Source organism: Podarcis melisellensis, assembly GCF_964234715.1.
Source record: "Podarcis melisellensis genome assembly, chromosome: 14".
NCBI lineage: Eukaryota > Metazoa > Chordata > Lepidosauria > Squamata > Lacertidae > Podarcis > Podarcis melisellensis.
Genome location: NC_138546.1, coordinates 49,616,191 through 49,629,988, shown reverse-complemented (window position 1 = coordinate 49,629,988; position 13,798 = coordinate 49,616,191). Strand labels below are relative to the sequence as shown.

The window sequence follows — 13,798 nt, the reverse complement described above, 5'->3', positions numbered from 1 at the left end:
TTTGGGGGCGGCAGGGGGAAGCACTGGGTGTTCCTTTAGAAAAAGAAAGCATTAAAATAAATGGCCCAAACCAGGCTGTTGTGACACTAATTTTTGATGTGCAGACATTTTCCTGGATTGTTCTTTGTTTTGTTTGAAGCATTTGGTATTCTGACTTTTATAGGGGCGTTGAGAAAGGGGGAAGTTGGTGAGGGATGGGACTACCTTTCTGCAAGTCTCCACAACTTGTGACCTCAAAGAAGAGGGGCCCCCCATCACACTCAGTGTACACCAAGCCCTGTATATCCTTGCAGTCTCCGGCAGGTGACCTCAAGGTGCTGGGTTTCAAGCCATCCCACACACCTGGTGGGCAAAGTTTGGTTTAGCCTCTAACTCAGGGCTCAGCAAACTTTTTCAGCAGGGGGCCGGTCCAGTGTCCCTCAGACCTTGTGGGGGGCTGGGCTATATTGGGGGGGGGAGAGAATGAACGAATTCCTATGCCCCACAAATAACCCAGAGATGCATTTTAAATAAAAGGACACATTCTACTCATGTAAAAACATGCGGGCCAGATTGAGAAGGCAATTGGGCAAGATCCGGCCCCTGGGCCTTCGTTTCCCTACCCATGCTCTAACCCTTCATTTCCTTTGCACTGTGCTCTTCATGAACTTTATCCCCCACCACAAAATTTAGGCTTTAAAAGAGATCCAGTGCTTAATTGTTGTGGACTCCAGCCGCTGGTGTTGTGTAGGCGTGGGTGTGTGGATCACAGCTGTGCACAACAACCAAGTCTTGATTTGAATCCGTATCTGTAGCATTTAGAAGCAACTTGATCTGTTTCAGACCTCCTCCGCGCCATTCCAATTCAATCCATTCTTCAAGTCTGATCTGAAAAGCTGGAAGTTCTGTTTGCCCCTGTTGACTATGAAGGGGAATCAAAAATCATTCCCAGCCTTCACACAAATTTATGAAATTTGCAGGCAAGGGAGCCCCTTCAGAGGCTTTAACCTGCCAATTTTCAGGCAGGTGCATCCAAATGTAGGAACATTTTCATTTTTTTAAGTCTCTAACTTTTTATTTTCTGCCAGAATTCAGGCCTGGTTACCTCTTCTGAGGGGATGAAGCCTGCTAAAATCCAGAAAGTGCAGCTGTTTCCCTGCAAGAGCAGGCTTTGCCATTTGGGGAAGGGGAATTCCCTACTCTGATTTCTTTGTGGGCCAGCAGTTTGAAAACTGGGGAAATGAGGGTCAGAAATCTGCCAAAATTCAGACAAATGGCTCCAGGTGCTATTGTGCTAGGTGATTTACCTTTTTATTAATAAACTGGAAAAATCACATTTTTTGTCTACTGCCTCTCCCTTTTTGGCAGTACCCTCTCTGTGAAGATAATGAAAGACTTACAATTTTTAGTTATTTGCTAGGAAAAGAACAATTGATAAAGTATCAGGCAGTTAAGTCACAGTTAAAGCTCTGAAGAGAATGGGAAAACTCTTTGTTTTCTTCAATGACAGAAACAGGGACTGAAGACACACCTCTTTACCATGGCTTTCAATATTTGAGATTTATACTTTTGAACTCGCCTTAGTTCTGTAATATTATGTTATTTTTAAAATTGTGCTTTATTACTGTAACCTGCCCTGGGACGACATGGCAACAAAGGCAACCAAAACTACAAGATCCCTCCCCCAAATCACAGCGATTGGAACAGGCTCAGAAAATAATGCAGTGTGATTAAAAGCTAGACCTGTCTGTCAAAATGAAAGTCCCATCCCCTCTCCTTTCCCTCCCCGGGGGTTTCCTCGGTGAGCTCGATTTTTGTGTCTTGGAAAAGAACAAGGTCGTGTGTTGAACTTTTTGGAAACACTGAGGCCCCAGAGCGACATGGAAGCTTAGGTTGACCCTGCTAATGGTGCAGTCCCAATGAGGCCTGTGAGATCAGGACCCAACACAGCCTAACTCTCAGAGGAACATGCCATGTGCCTGTTTGGAGAGAGGGAGGCCTGGGAGTTGCAGTTCACTCAGTATCGGAAACCGCCTCTCTACCTTGTCATGGTTTCAGGCTTTGTCCGAAACAGGTTGCTGGATTAGGTCCCAAGTCTTCTGCATGTCCATTTAAATGGGTGACTCTGGGTTCCAGAATTATAAAAGAGAGGGGAAAACATTCTATCCAACTCTTATCTGGTTTTCTTCTGGGGCAGGCACACACCAGATGAAAAGACGACCATATTTTTTGTTGTTGTTTATCAAATTTCTATTCTATATTTAGTATGAGGAGATACTGAAATATTTTTATTTTATTTTATTTTTAAATATTGGATTGGGAGCCATGTGTTTTATATCAGTTTGATGCTATTTATTGTTGTAACAATAATATAAAGGCTTTTTTAAAATAGAAAAATGTTTATTTGCTTTTTCTTAAGGGAAAATCTCCTGAACATTTAGCACCTGTGACGCAGATAAACAAAGTTAGTCTAAACCTGAGGAATACAAAATTGTTTATATGTAATAAAACCTGACGGTGCCGATTTAGATAATGCACAATGGACTTTATTAGATTACCTTTGCATTTGTAATCATTTCTGGGTGAGTGAGGGTGAGATTTGTGGTGGTTCATTTCAAAAAAGCAATAAAATCATTACTTTTTTTAAAGGAAAAGATTAAAGGTTCAACATGATTGGCATCTTGTCAACTGGACTACATTTGCCATGGGACAATTTTTTTTGAACAGAGCAGTTGACAGTTGACAAGATTTGCTGACTACGATTCAGACGTGTTCTTCATGCAATACATGACACCACTGTTCATGCAGGACACAGCCTAAGTGATTGTTTATCAGTATACAAAATACAGAGCAAAACTGTCCCAGAGGAGCTGCAGCCTGAATAGTATTAGCCGTGCTTTAAACTGCAATGAATTCCCAGTCTGATTCACGATGAGGTTTCAATTTATACCACATTTAGAGTACTCCAGGTTCAAGTAATCGCTGCAGTAATTAGCTTACTTCCAGTCCTCCAAAATAAACCCACTAATTTTTGCAATCAGCCTTCATTTGGTTAATCACCAGTTTAATTGATTTAATTACTTTGATCTGCAAAATTAGTCAAGTGTAAATACTGTTTTGTAAACAGACTTTAGCTCCAAGCTGTAATATAGGGAATTCTAATTCAAAGCTAGAGTTAATAATAAAACCAACACACACAATTTTGTCGTGGTATCCAGCAGTTTTAAGTCTCCAAGACACAGATTCATGTTTTGCTGGAGTTTGTTGAATATTCTGTAACGACACTGACAAAACAGACTGGATACCTCTCGGAGCGTTTTCTAGGCCCGATAAAACAATTCTCCCATGCAAACAAGCACAAGTCTTCCTTTTGCTCTGCAAAACAATTAACTCTGCAAACGCTTTTTTAAAAAGCAATGCTTAAAGGTGTTTAAATGAGGCTTAATTAAAGAGTAGCATTAAATTGCTGTTAACTCCATTGTAAGCCATGCATGGTTACTGAAAACAACTGCTTGCATTGGACAAAGCTGGTAAATAAATTCTCTAGCCTTGGGATGGCTAGCTTCTGAATTTGTGGGGAGCCAGGGTCAGAGGTACATTATCCCAGACAAACTGACTTGCTCAGAGGATACTGGGTTCCATAACAGACTGGGTACTGACTAGGGGTGGGAATAGGCAAATCCACCCATTTTTGTTTATCTCATTTTTCCAATCTTAAGCTCCATTCTCCACATTTCCACAGCAGTCTGCAATTATTTTTTTCACTTCTCCATGAAAAATTATCAGCATTTTAGTGTGAATTTTTCCTATTATTATTATTTGCTTTTCCTGCACTTCCGCCTCCTCCTCCCAACTTGTCTGCAGACTGGGACTTAAGGGGGCTTACACAAATTAAAACAACACACATAAAATGCTAAAAGCCTATGAAAAATACTGGTAATAGTTAAAAAGTAATTAAAGTATAATAGAATGAAAACAGTCTTCACTTGATGGCCGAAGGAGAACAAGAAGGGAGCCAGTCTACCTTCTCTAGGAAAGGAGTTCCAAAGTCTGGGAGAAGTCGCCGAGAAGGCCCTCTCCCACATCCCTACCGTGTGCCTGTGAGGGTGGTGGGCCGAGAGAAGCCCCACCCCCCAAGTTCTCAGAACCCAGGCAGGTTCTTATGGGAGAATACAGTCCTTTAGGTAGCCTGGGAATAAGCCCTATAGGGCTTTAATGATCATAACCAGCACTTTGAATTGTGCTTGGAAACAGACAGGTAGCCAGTGAAGCTGTTGCAACAAGGGAGTTGTATGCTCCCTGTGCCAGCCCTGCTCAAAAGTCTGGCTACAGCTCTTTGGACCCATTGAAGTTTCCAAGCACTTTTCAAAGGCAACCCCATACAGAGTGTGCTAAAGGACCCCATGACGGTTAAGTCCAGCCAAAGGTGACTATGGGGTTGTGGCACTCATCTCACTTTTCAGGCCAAGGGAGCCGGCGTTTGTCCACAGACAGCTTTTCTGGGTCATGTGGTCAGCAGGACTAAACTGCTTCTGGTGCAATGGAACACTGTGACAGAAACCAGAGCACACAGAAATGCCATTTACCTTCCCGCCAGAGCAGTACCTATTTATCTACTTGTACTGGTGAGCTTTCGAACTGCTAGGTTGGCAGGAGCTGGGACAGAGCAACAGGAGCTCACTCCGTCATGGGGATTCGAACCACCAACCTTCCGATCGGCAAGCCCAAGAGGTTACGGTGTGCTACAGTAATCTAAAATGGGTGTAGATGATATAAACCTTTTTGCAAAGCTCTGGGTTGAAGAATGGTATTGCAGAATTTGGAGAAGTGTAAATTTCAACGGCTCGTGGCATCTTTCAGGAAGTGCAAATTTGGCAGATTCACCTTCAGGTGTGAACTGACTGCCTCCCCCTCTGCAGGAGGTTGGGTTCAATGTTATGAAAGTCATTCACTCTGGAGCAGCATCCAAATACATATATTTGGATATCTACAAAACCCAAACAGAGATGTATCATTAAAGCTTGGAATAAATGTGTATTTTTCTTGCAACTATATATTTCCTTTGCAGGTGAAATCGTGAGGAGACCTTTGATTATTATTTCTTGTTGATTTTATCATTTGGATATTTTAAAGAGCTGGCTGGTTGGTTTGTTGGTTGTAGGTCACTTTGGGTTGCCTTGGACAAGATAAAGTGACTAACCAAATTTAAGATATACATACATACATACATGCATGCATACATACATAGTTGTTTTGCTGATTTCTGAACGTTTTACTGTTTTATTCTCTTTGTGAATTTCTGAGGTTGTTGTTTTTTTGTTTTTTTACAATTGATCAGTGTATAAGTTTTATGAAATAAATATTTAGATCTGTCTCACTAAAACCAAAGGAGCTTAGTGGGTAAGACAGTCCAGGATCCAGGATCTTTCCTTCCAGCAGAAGGCATAGGAAGATGCCTTGTGCCCAAGTCAGAGCCTTGGCCCATCTAGATCTACACTGCCAACATGAATGGGCATCGGCTCTCCAGGTTTTGAGGCAGGAGTTGATATATTGTGTATTGCATCTGTACCCTGCCTTTCCCCCCAAGGAGTGGTGTACATGGTTCCTCCCTTCCTCATTTCATCTCCACAACAACCCTGCAAGGTAGGTTAGGGTAAGAGGCAGAAACTGGCCCAAGGTCACCCAGTGAGCTTCATGGCCAAGTGGCCATTTGGGCCTGGGTCCCCCAGCTGTGGTCTAAACCACAGAGCCTAGGGATTGCCGATCAGAAGGTTGGCGGTTCGAATCCCTGTGATGGGGTGAGCTCCCATTGCTTGGTCCCTGCTCCTGCCAATCTAGCAGTTTGAAAGCACGTCAAAGTGCAAGTAGATAATAAATAGGTACTGCTCCGGCGGGAAGATAAATGGTGTTTCTGTGCGCTGCTCTGGTTTCCCCAGAAGCGGCTTAGTCATGCTGGGCACATGACCCGGAAGCTGTAAGCTGGCTCCCTCAGCCAATAAAGCGAGATGAGCACCGCAACCCCAGAGTCGCCCCCAGGGGACCATTAACCTTTAGTAGTCCAACACTGTGGGCACAGGCTGTGCCATCCACTGAGCCACAGGAGGCCTCCCCTCAGGGACGAGTCACAACAAGCCACAGCAACAGTCCCTGTAGCTCAATAGTGTCTACATCAGGAGTGGGCAACCTTTCTCACACCACAAGGGCCATGTTTGTGGTGGGCAGGATCAGAGCCCCCTCACTTGCTCTTAGCACTACCATTCCACACCACTTCTCTCTGAAGAATTTCAAGTACTGATGATGTGGAAAAAAGAAGTCCCCATTCCACCAAACCATGTATTTTCATTTATTTATTTATTTATTTCATAAAATTAATCCACCACTTTATTGTAAAAACAACAACAACCCTGAAGGCAATTTACAAAAGAAGAAAACAATAGAATTATTCATAAAAACAGTTAAAAACAATTTTAAAATAAAATAAAATCAGTTATAAACCAAGAACAGATTAAAATGTATGTCAACTGTTTACATATATGAGTAGGCATGTCTACATAAAAATGCTTTTAGCAGGTGCCAAAAAGAATGCAGTGATGGTGGCTGTCTGGTGTCAAGGGGCAGGGAGTTCCAGAGTGCAGGAACCGAGTGCAGAGTTGCATTGATTTCTTGCAAATGAAGAAGGCTATTATGTGGTGGCCGTAGCAGTGCCAGTTCCACAGACTGAAGTACCCAAGTGGGCATATATGGTTGCAATCCTAAAACACAGTTACTAGGGAGGAAGCCCTATTGAGCTCAGAATTGCCCTTTTATTGTCTGCATTTTATCACGCTGACTTAGAATCTGATGGGGCCTTGTAAAGGACAGAAATGAACACATTGGAGTCTAGCAACAACACACTGCTATTATTATTATTTAAATTGACAAGACACAGCCAACATTTGGTGCATTTTTAATTTCTACTAGGAAGAAGTGACGATGTTGTCACCCAGTTGTATCTGGGTTGTTTGAATGCTTCCAATTCACAGTGACCTAATGATCAAACTGAGGTGATAATATTAAGTCTGTTGTTCTGTAAAGAGCCTTCTATTTCTGCCCTAATATTAGAGAGTAATATGCACCAAACAGATTTTTTTCCCAGGATTGCATCTTGTCTTTTAGACCAGATCGGCATGTTCAAAGCAATCCCACCTTTTCAATAGTCCTCCCCCACTCCCTTGAGGGCTATCATATGAATATCATTTTCTGGAGAGGAGGCAGTCTAAGCAATGAGCCCTAGGAAAAGGAAAGGGGGAAAAACAGGACCCAACAGAATAGATTACATTTTTTTATCATGTTCGAGTTATTTGATTCCCCCTCCTTTTTTCTTCTTTTGCCAATGGTGCTCTTAACAGGGTTGCAAACTACCCATTGGGCACTCATTACCCAGCACAGGAGAGGGGGTTTCCTTGTAAATATGCATTAAACTGCGGTGGTGTTTGCCTCCACTTCATGCTGTGACTGAACTGAGGCAAAAACATGCTTGCTTGAAAGCTGTCACAGGAATGTTTTACTGGCCTGATGTTACTGCCTAGAAGACACACACACACACAGAGAGAGAGAGAGAGAGAGAGAGAGAGAGAGAGAGAGAGAGAGAGAGAGAGAGAGAGAGAGAGGTGTTAGTAGAAGAACTTATGAAGAGCCCTACAAATGCCCAGCATCTTGTTCTCACTGTGTGACCAACGGATGCCTCTGGTAGTGGCATCCCCAGCTAGCATGGCCATTGATCTTGGTCCAGCAACATCTGGAGCACCACAGATTCCCCAACCCTGATGTATGGGAAGCCCACAAGCGAGACATGAGGGCAACAGGGCTCTTCCCAATTGGGAATCCCAGAAGCCAACATTCTGAGGTGTTCTGCCTCTGACAATGGAGGTAATGTACAGCTAGTTGCCATTGACAGCCTTTTTCTCTGTGAATTTGTCTAATCCTGCTTTAAAGCCATCCCAGTGGGTGACCATCACTACCTTTTTTGGTAGTGAATTCCATATTTCTAATAATGAAGCACTGAAGATGCACTGCCTTTTGTCTGAACTGAATTTCTTCGACTTCATGTGATGACCCCACCAGATCCCAGTGTTATGTGAGAAGAAATAAAAATCACCTCTCTGTCTGCTTTCTCCAAACCATGTTTAATTTTATGTACAACGGTACCTCGGTTTAAGAACAGACCTGTTTATGAACTATTCAGTTTACAAACTCCGCAAAACCGATAGTGTCCCGGTTTGCAATCTTTACCTCGGTCTAAGAACGGAATCCGAACAGTGAAAGAGCACCGGCAGAGAGAGGCCTCATTAGGGAAAGCGCACCTCAATTTAAGAACGGACTTCCGGAACTGATTAAGTTCATAAGCCAATGTACCAATGTACCTTTATTATATATCCCCTTTGCTCACTAAATATTCCAAACTGAATACATCCTATTAGTAAGATACTCTTACAAAACTCACAAAAATGTCATTATTAGACTTCTGCCAGCCTTTGATTAGCTATGGATTAATAAAGCATGTCATTATTTAACAACAACAACAACCTGGGCAAGAACACTTTTAGTTCTGACCGCACCCAGCACTGCCATGCAATCTCCAGATGATTGCTCCAAGGGCTGTCTGTCCCTTAGGCTGCAAGGGGATTCCCACCCCAGTGGAAGGATGTGCTCCAGAACCTTTTGTAATATAACAGGGTTGCATGGCAGACAGACTGATGTGGAAAGTGTTCCCTGATGGCTTGAAAGCCAGTATTCTAACTTTTAAAGCCAGGGCTACCTCTGCCTACCTGAATGCTAAACTCCAGGCAACCTTTCCACTATTTCCCCCTCTCCTCCCTCCCCCTCCCTCTCCCCCTTGCACAATGCTCCATAGTCCTTGTGTAGCTCCCGTGAATATTCAAATACTGTAATTGGAGATGATTTACATTGTTTTGAATTAGCTAAAATTCCATTGTTAAGCACAAATGCTGCTCCAGTAAATCATGGAGCTCTTAATGGGTCCGCGTGTTCAGGTTAGTGAGCCTGTTCAGATTTATCGTGCTCCCAGGGAGCTGACCAGTGTATTACGCTGCCTGCTGCTAGGTAATATGCATGACACATTTCTAGACACTAATTCATTTATTTAATAGAAGCCATATGCAAAAACAGGAGTTCAAAATGAGGCTGACAAAGAAGGTATAAAAGTTTTATTAATCCATAGCTAATCAAAGGCTGGAGGAAAGCATCTAATGGTGGCATTTACAGACCATATCGAATGTGAATAAATTATTTTTTTCCCCTAAAAAAAGAGAGGGAAAGAAAATTCTTATAATAGGATGTATTTTGTTGGGGACATTTATACTTTTAATTATGGAGGCAATCAATTTACTGGAGGCAGCTGGCTGAGATAGACTTTAAAAGAATCAACTCCAAGCAGAGAGAACCCTTTCCTCATGTTTCTTAAAACCTTCCCAATTACTCCTTCTGCCTGCACTTGAAAGCTAGAACCAGATGATTTGTAGGGATGCCACCCAAACTCTTGGGGGTCAAAATCTTGGGTTTTAGAACCCATATCCAAATTTATTACTTCGTGGGCCACCTAACCATAGATAGTGGCCAGAGGGTGGTACTACAGCAACCAGCTTTGGAGAAGTCACAAACCACATTACTTCTGACTTGGCTTCTCAGCAGCTTCTTGGCTGGACTGTATGATATCTCCTTCTTCAGAGGCAGTCTACCACAAAATACCAGTTGCTGCGGAACAAAGGAGAGCTGTTGCTTTCAGGCTCTATTTGTGGGCTTCAGGGAGGCATATGGCTGTTCACTGTACGTCACAGGATGCTGAACTAGATGGGTCTTGGGTTTGTGCCATCTGGGATAGGTGAGTAGTTTGCCTGGTACTCGTCAACATTCTGAAGAGTCAGGGGGAATATGCCAATGACGCAAAACTAGGAGGGAGAATTAGCACTTCAGAAGACAGGAACAAAATCTAAAACGACCTTGATAGAGTGGGATACTGCCCTGAACCCAATTAAGTGAAATTCAGAAGAGATGAATGTGAAGTTCTCTATTTGGGGAGGGGGGAAGAATGCAGCAAGCCACTTCTGTGAAGGCTTCCACTATTTTGGGTGAACTCATAAAAGTATTATTCACATTCACAATAAGATTCTAACTTAACCAAAGAGATTAAAAATGAACAACTTTTTTCTTATTCCATTAACACCCCCCTCCCCACAAATTTCTCAAACTAGGCCAGTTCTTTAAAAAGTAAAAAACATTAGAGCTATACTGAATATTTTCCAGTTTTGATTGTTGGGTAGAAACTAGCAATTTTGGTGAGAGCAATTCCCCACCCCCAGATAAGCACTTAGGTTGTGTGAATACTCACTCTTAGAAGATGGTGTGGAATGATTCCTGCCCACCTCAGACAGCTGGTTCTCCAGTGATGCTGCTCTCTGGTGCTGGTGCTTCTACATCCCTCTTCCTGTGATTCTGCCCAAACAGAGGTTATGCTGCAATTAGAATGATGTCACAATGCTAGGCAGAATATTACATTTAGCTACAATATGCTGTCATGAATGCTAAGTGAGATCAACTGGGAGTGATTGAAAAGGAAGGAAGGAAGGAAGGAAGGAAGGAAGGAAGGAAGGAAGGAAGGAAGGAAGGAAGGAAGGAAGGAAGGAAGGAAGGAAGGAAGGAAGGAAGGAAGGAAGGAAGGAAGGAAGGATCTTTTTTCAACTCCCCCCCCCCACAAAAAAATGTTTTCCAAAAAAAGCTGTGAATAGTGTCAATTCAATTTTAATAATTGTTACTGCAAGTGGTTTTGGAGAAGCCTACATTGGATTTCTCCAAAATTTCTGCTCAACGGCAACAGAAAATGTCTCAGAGATCACCATCACTGCCTTAAATCCCCAATCAAGTCAACATGCACTCCATAAACCAGCTGGACAAGCAAGACAATGTGGAAAGCCTAAAGGTTAAGTATGTATGATTGACCCTGAGGAGGCCATGTTGTACAGATCATTAAATATATCGTGCTCTTCCGCTTCAGCTGGTCGTGGAGGGAAAGTGCCCTGGGAACATTATTCGGCACTGAGATCTTTCTACCTACCTTATCGTGACACAAAATCAATGCCTACCCCGTATCCCTCATTTCCTTGGATTATTGCTGGCTTTCTGCTGCTTTATGGAGCTTAGTCAGTGCAAAAACCCTAAATATTCACCCAGGAGACTGCCAGATTGGGTGCATTAGCATATAGGGAAGTCCCTGCCATTGGCTGAGCAAAAGGAGGCTTTGCTTTAAGCAGCCTGATGTGTAGAAGGGGTTGGGATTGTGTCCACTGGTGCTGACTTCACCTACATGTATTCAACAGACCTTGTCACCAGGCCACATGCCTCCTGTTGTCCAAGCAATGAAGTAGAGGCATAGCTCAGCGGAATAGAAATTATAGTAGTCAACCAATCCATCAGCTTCTGTATGTTCTTTCTCTTCAGTCTAGCTCTGTTCGGTTCTCCCCCCCCCCTTGAATAAAGGCCCTAGACTTGTTGCCTTCCTCTGTAGAACCAGAGAACATCAGAAGAGCACAGCTGGATCAGGACAAAGGCCCTTCTTCTCCAGCATCCTGCTCTCATAGTAATCAACCAGATGCCTATCAGAAGCTTGCAAGCAGGACCTGAGTACAACGGTGCTCTTCCAATTCATGATCTCCAGCAACTGGCATCCAGGTGCAACCCTAAAGCAGATGGACCAATGGCCAGACTTGCCATAAGCCCTAAGTCACTCATGGGAGATGCTATAGGCCATGGGAGCGTAAGAAGAGCTGGCTTCTGGATCAGACCAAAGGTCCTTCCAGTCCAGCATCCTGTTCCCACAGTGACCAAGCAGATGCCTACACAAAGCCCACAACCAAGGCATTACTGCTCCTCTCCCCACCTCTTCCCCCAAAACTGATCGTCCACATTTCCCATTGTCCCACAATTTCTCCCATTTAGTCTATGACTTTTAGGCATGGGTCCAAGAGGTTTTTAATTTGTCCCAGCATTTTCTACAGGGAAATCCACAAACAACAACCTGAGAAAAACACTTGTTTTCCCCCGAATCAAGAGTAAACAGCTGGTTTTCCCAGGGAAATCAATGGGACTAAAGAAGAACCTCTTGGGCCCATGCCTGGAAGTCACAGACGAAACAGAAGTGTGGATGAGCCCTGATACATACTACCTATGATACTAGAGATAGCGCACAGTCATCAGGTCTGCCACGACCCACTGATAGCCTTAGTCTACATGAGTTGGTCAACCCCCATTTTAAAACTGCCCAATATGGTATCAATCACAATATACTGTGATAGTATATTCCATAGTTTAGCTATAAAATGGGTGACTAAGACTTTCGTTTTGCCTGCCTTGACATCAGAGAAGATGCTCCAGTCCCCATGTCACTTCTAGTTTCATAACAACCCATATTTTCAGGGGTTATCCAAGGGCAAGGTCTGCATTAGGAATGGGGAATCTATGGGCTCCAGATCCCATTAGATGGTGGGCTTGGGATGGTCATATGGCCAGTGGCTGGGGTGATTGGAGTAGTGGTCCAGCAACACCTGGAGGGCCACAGGTTCGCCTCCCCTAGTCCAGCTCAAATAGATCTGAGTCAGGTTGGTACCTGGATGGAAGACCCTCTGAGAAGCAGGGGGTGGGCACAGTGTGCCATTGTCAGTTCCATTGTGGAGGGAGGGTGGGATGTAAATAAAACAAATAATCAGGAGTGATGAAGAAGACCATGATGTGGCAAGTCAAAATCCACACAGAGGTGTGACTCATTTAAAATCAAAGCCTTTGTCATCTGTTCCAGCCCTGTGTCCGCCACAACTCAACAATCCAGTGGGAAATGGCAGCTCTTTCTTTGGAACATGGCAATATTTATTGTCTAACCCGCCTGTTCACATCCGTCAGCCGTGAAAAGTCACCACTGCTTTAAAAGACGATCAGTTTTAAGTAATGCCATCCATCACAAAACAGAACAGAGTGAGCAACATTTCCTCAACTGCAATGAATTATACAAGGGTCAGCTCACTGGAGTCGCGGTTGGCAACACAAACATTGGCCTCAGGTAGGAAACCTATCTTTCCAGCTGTTCTTATCCATATGGGTTCAATGAACTGCAGACGTTAGAGGCCTTTAGCTTATCGAGTGTGGCTGCTGGAGCTATTCCATCTAACTGGCATCATAAAACAACGAGGGAGGGAGGTGAATGCAATTCATCTCCCACTCATCTGGTTGCCAACTGCTGACAGAGGAAGAAAATGGAGATGTAAGAGAAGTCGACAGATGTGGTGAAGGAAGTACAGGTGCTCCTGTATTTGAAAACAGGCAGGGATTTGAGATACATCACCTGCTACTCAGGGGCATATGGAACCTCACACTGGACTAGTTTCTTGTGCTTTGGGAAAATGTTATGGTCACTGACATCGTCATCATCATCAATGCCCTTTGTCTCTTCAGATGAGATAACTGAAGCTCACACAGCATTTAGTCTTGAGCCTCATCCCCTTAACAGTGACTTTATACATGAAATACTGACTGGCTTTTTCAGGGGAGGGTGAAATGGAATATTCTGAAAGAGGGAATGGCTGGAACACTAAACAGCAGCACTTTGTTGCAGCCGCCAGTATCTTCTTCCACATTTTATCTTAAGACTTTGACTAAGGATGGACTTTGTTGCTTCAGTATCAAGCAAGCTTTTTCTCTCTCCCTTCCTCCTCCTTTGCTTAATATTGTTTATATACTGCTATTCATTAAAATGAATATCAAAGAGGTTTACAAC

The 13,798-nt window shown here is 43.4% G+C and overlaps 1 long non-coding RNA gene across 1 annotated transcript; it reads right to left on the bottom strand.

Moving 5' to 3' along the window:
* Positions 1-7,287: 7,287 nt before the first annotated feature.
* LOC309356371 lies at positions 7,288-13,431 on the bottom strand. The gene is made up of 3 exons (XR_014162729.1): positions 13,367-13,431; positions 10,367-10,470; positions 7,288-7,543 (listed from the first exon to the last, which is right to left on the bottom strand). It is a non-coding gene; the product is annotated as an uncharacterized lncRNA (long non-coding RNA).
* Between the last annotated feature and the right edge of the window lie 367 nt (positions 13,432-13,798).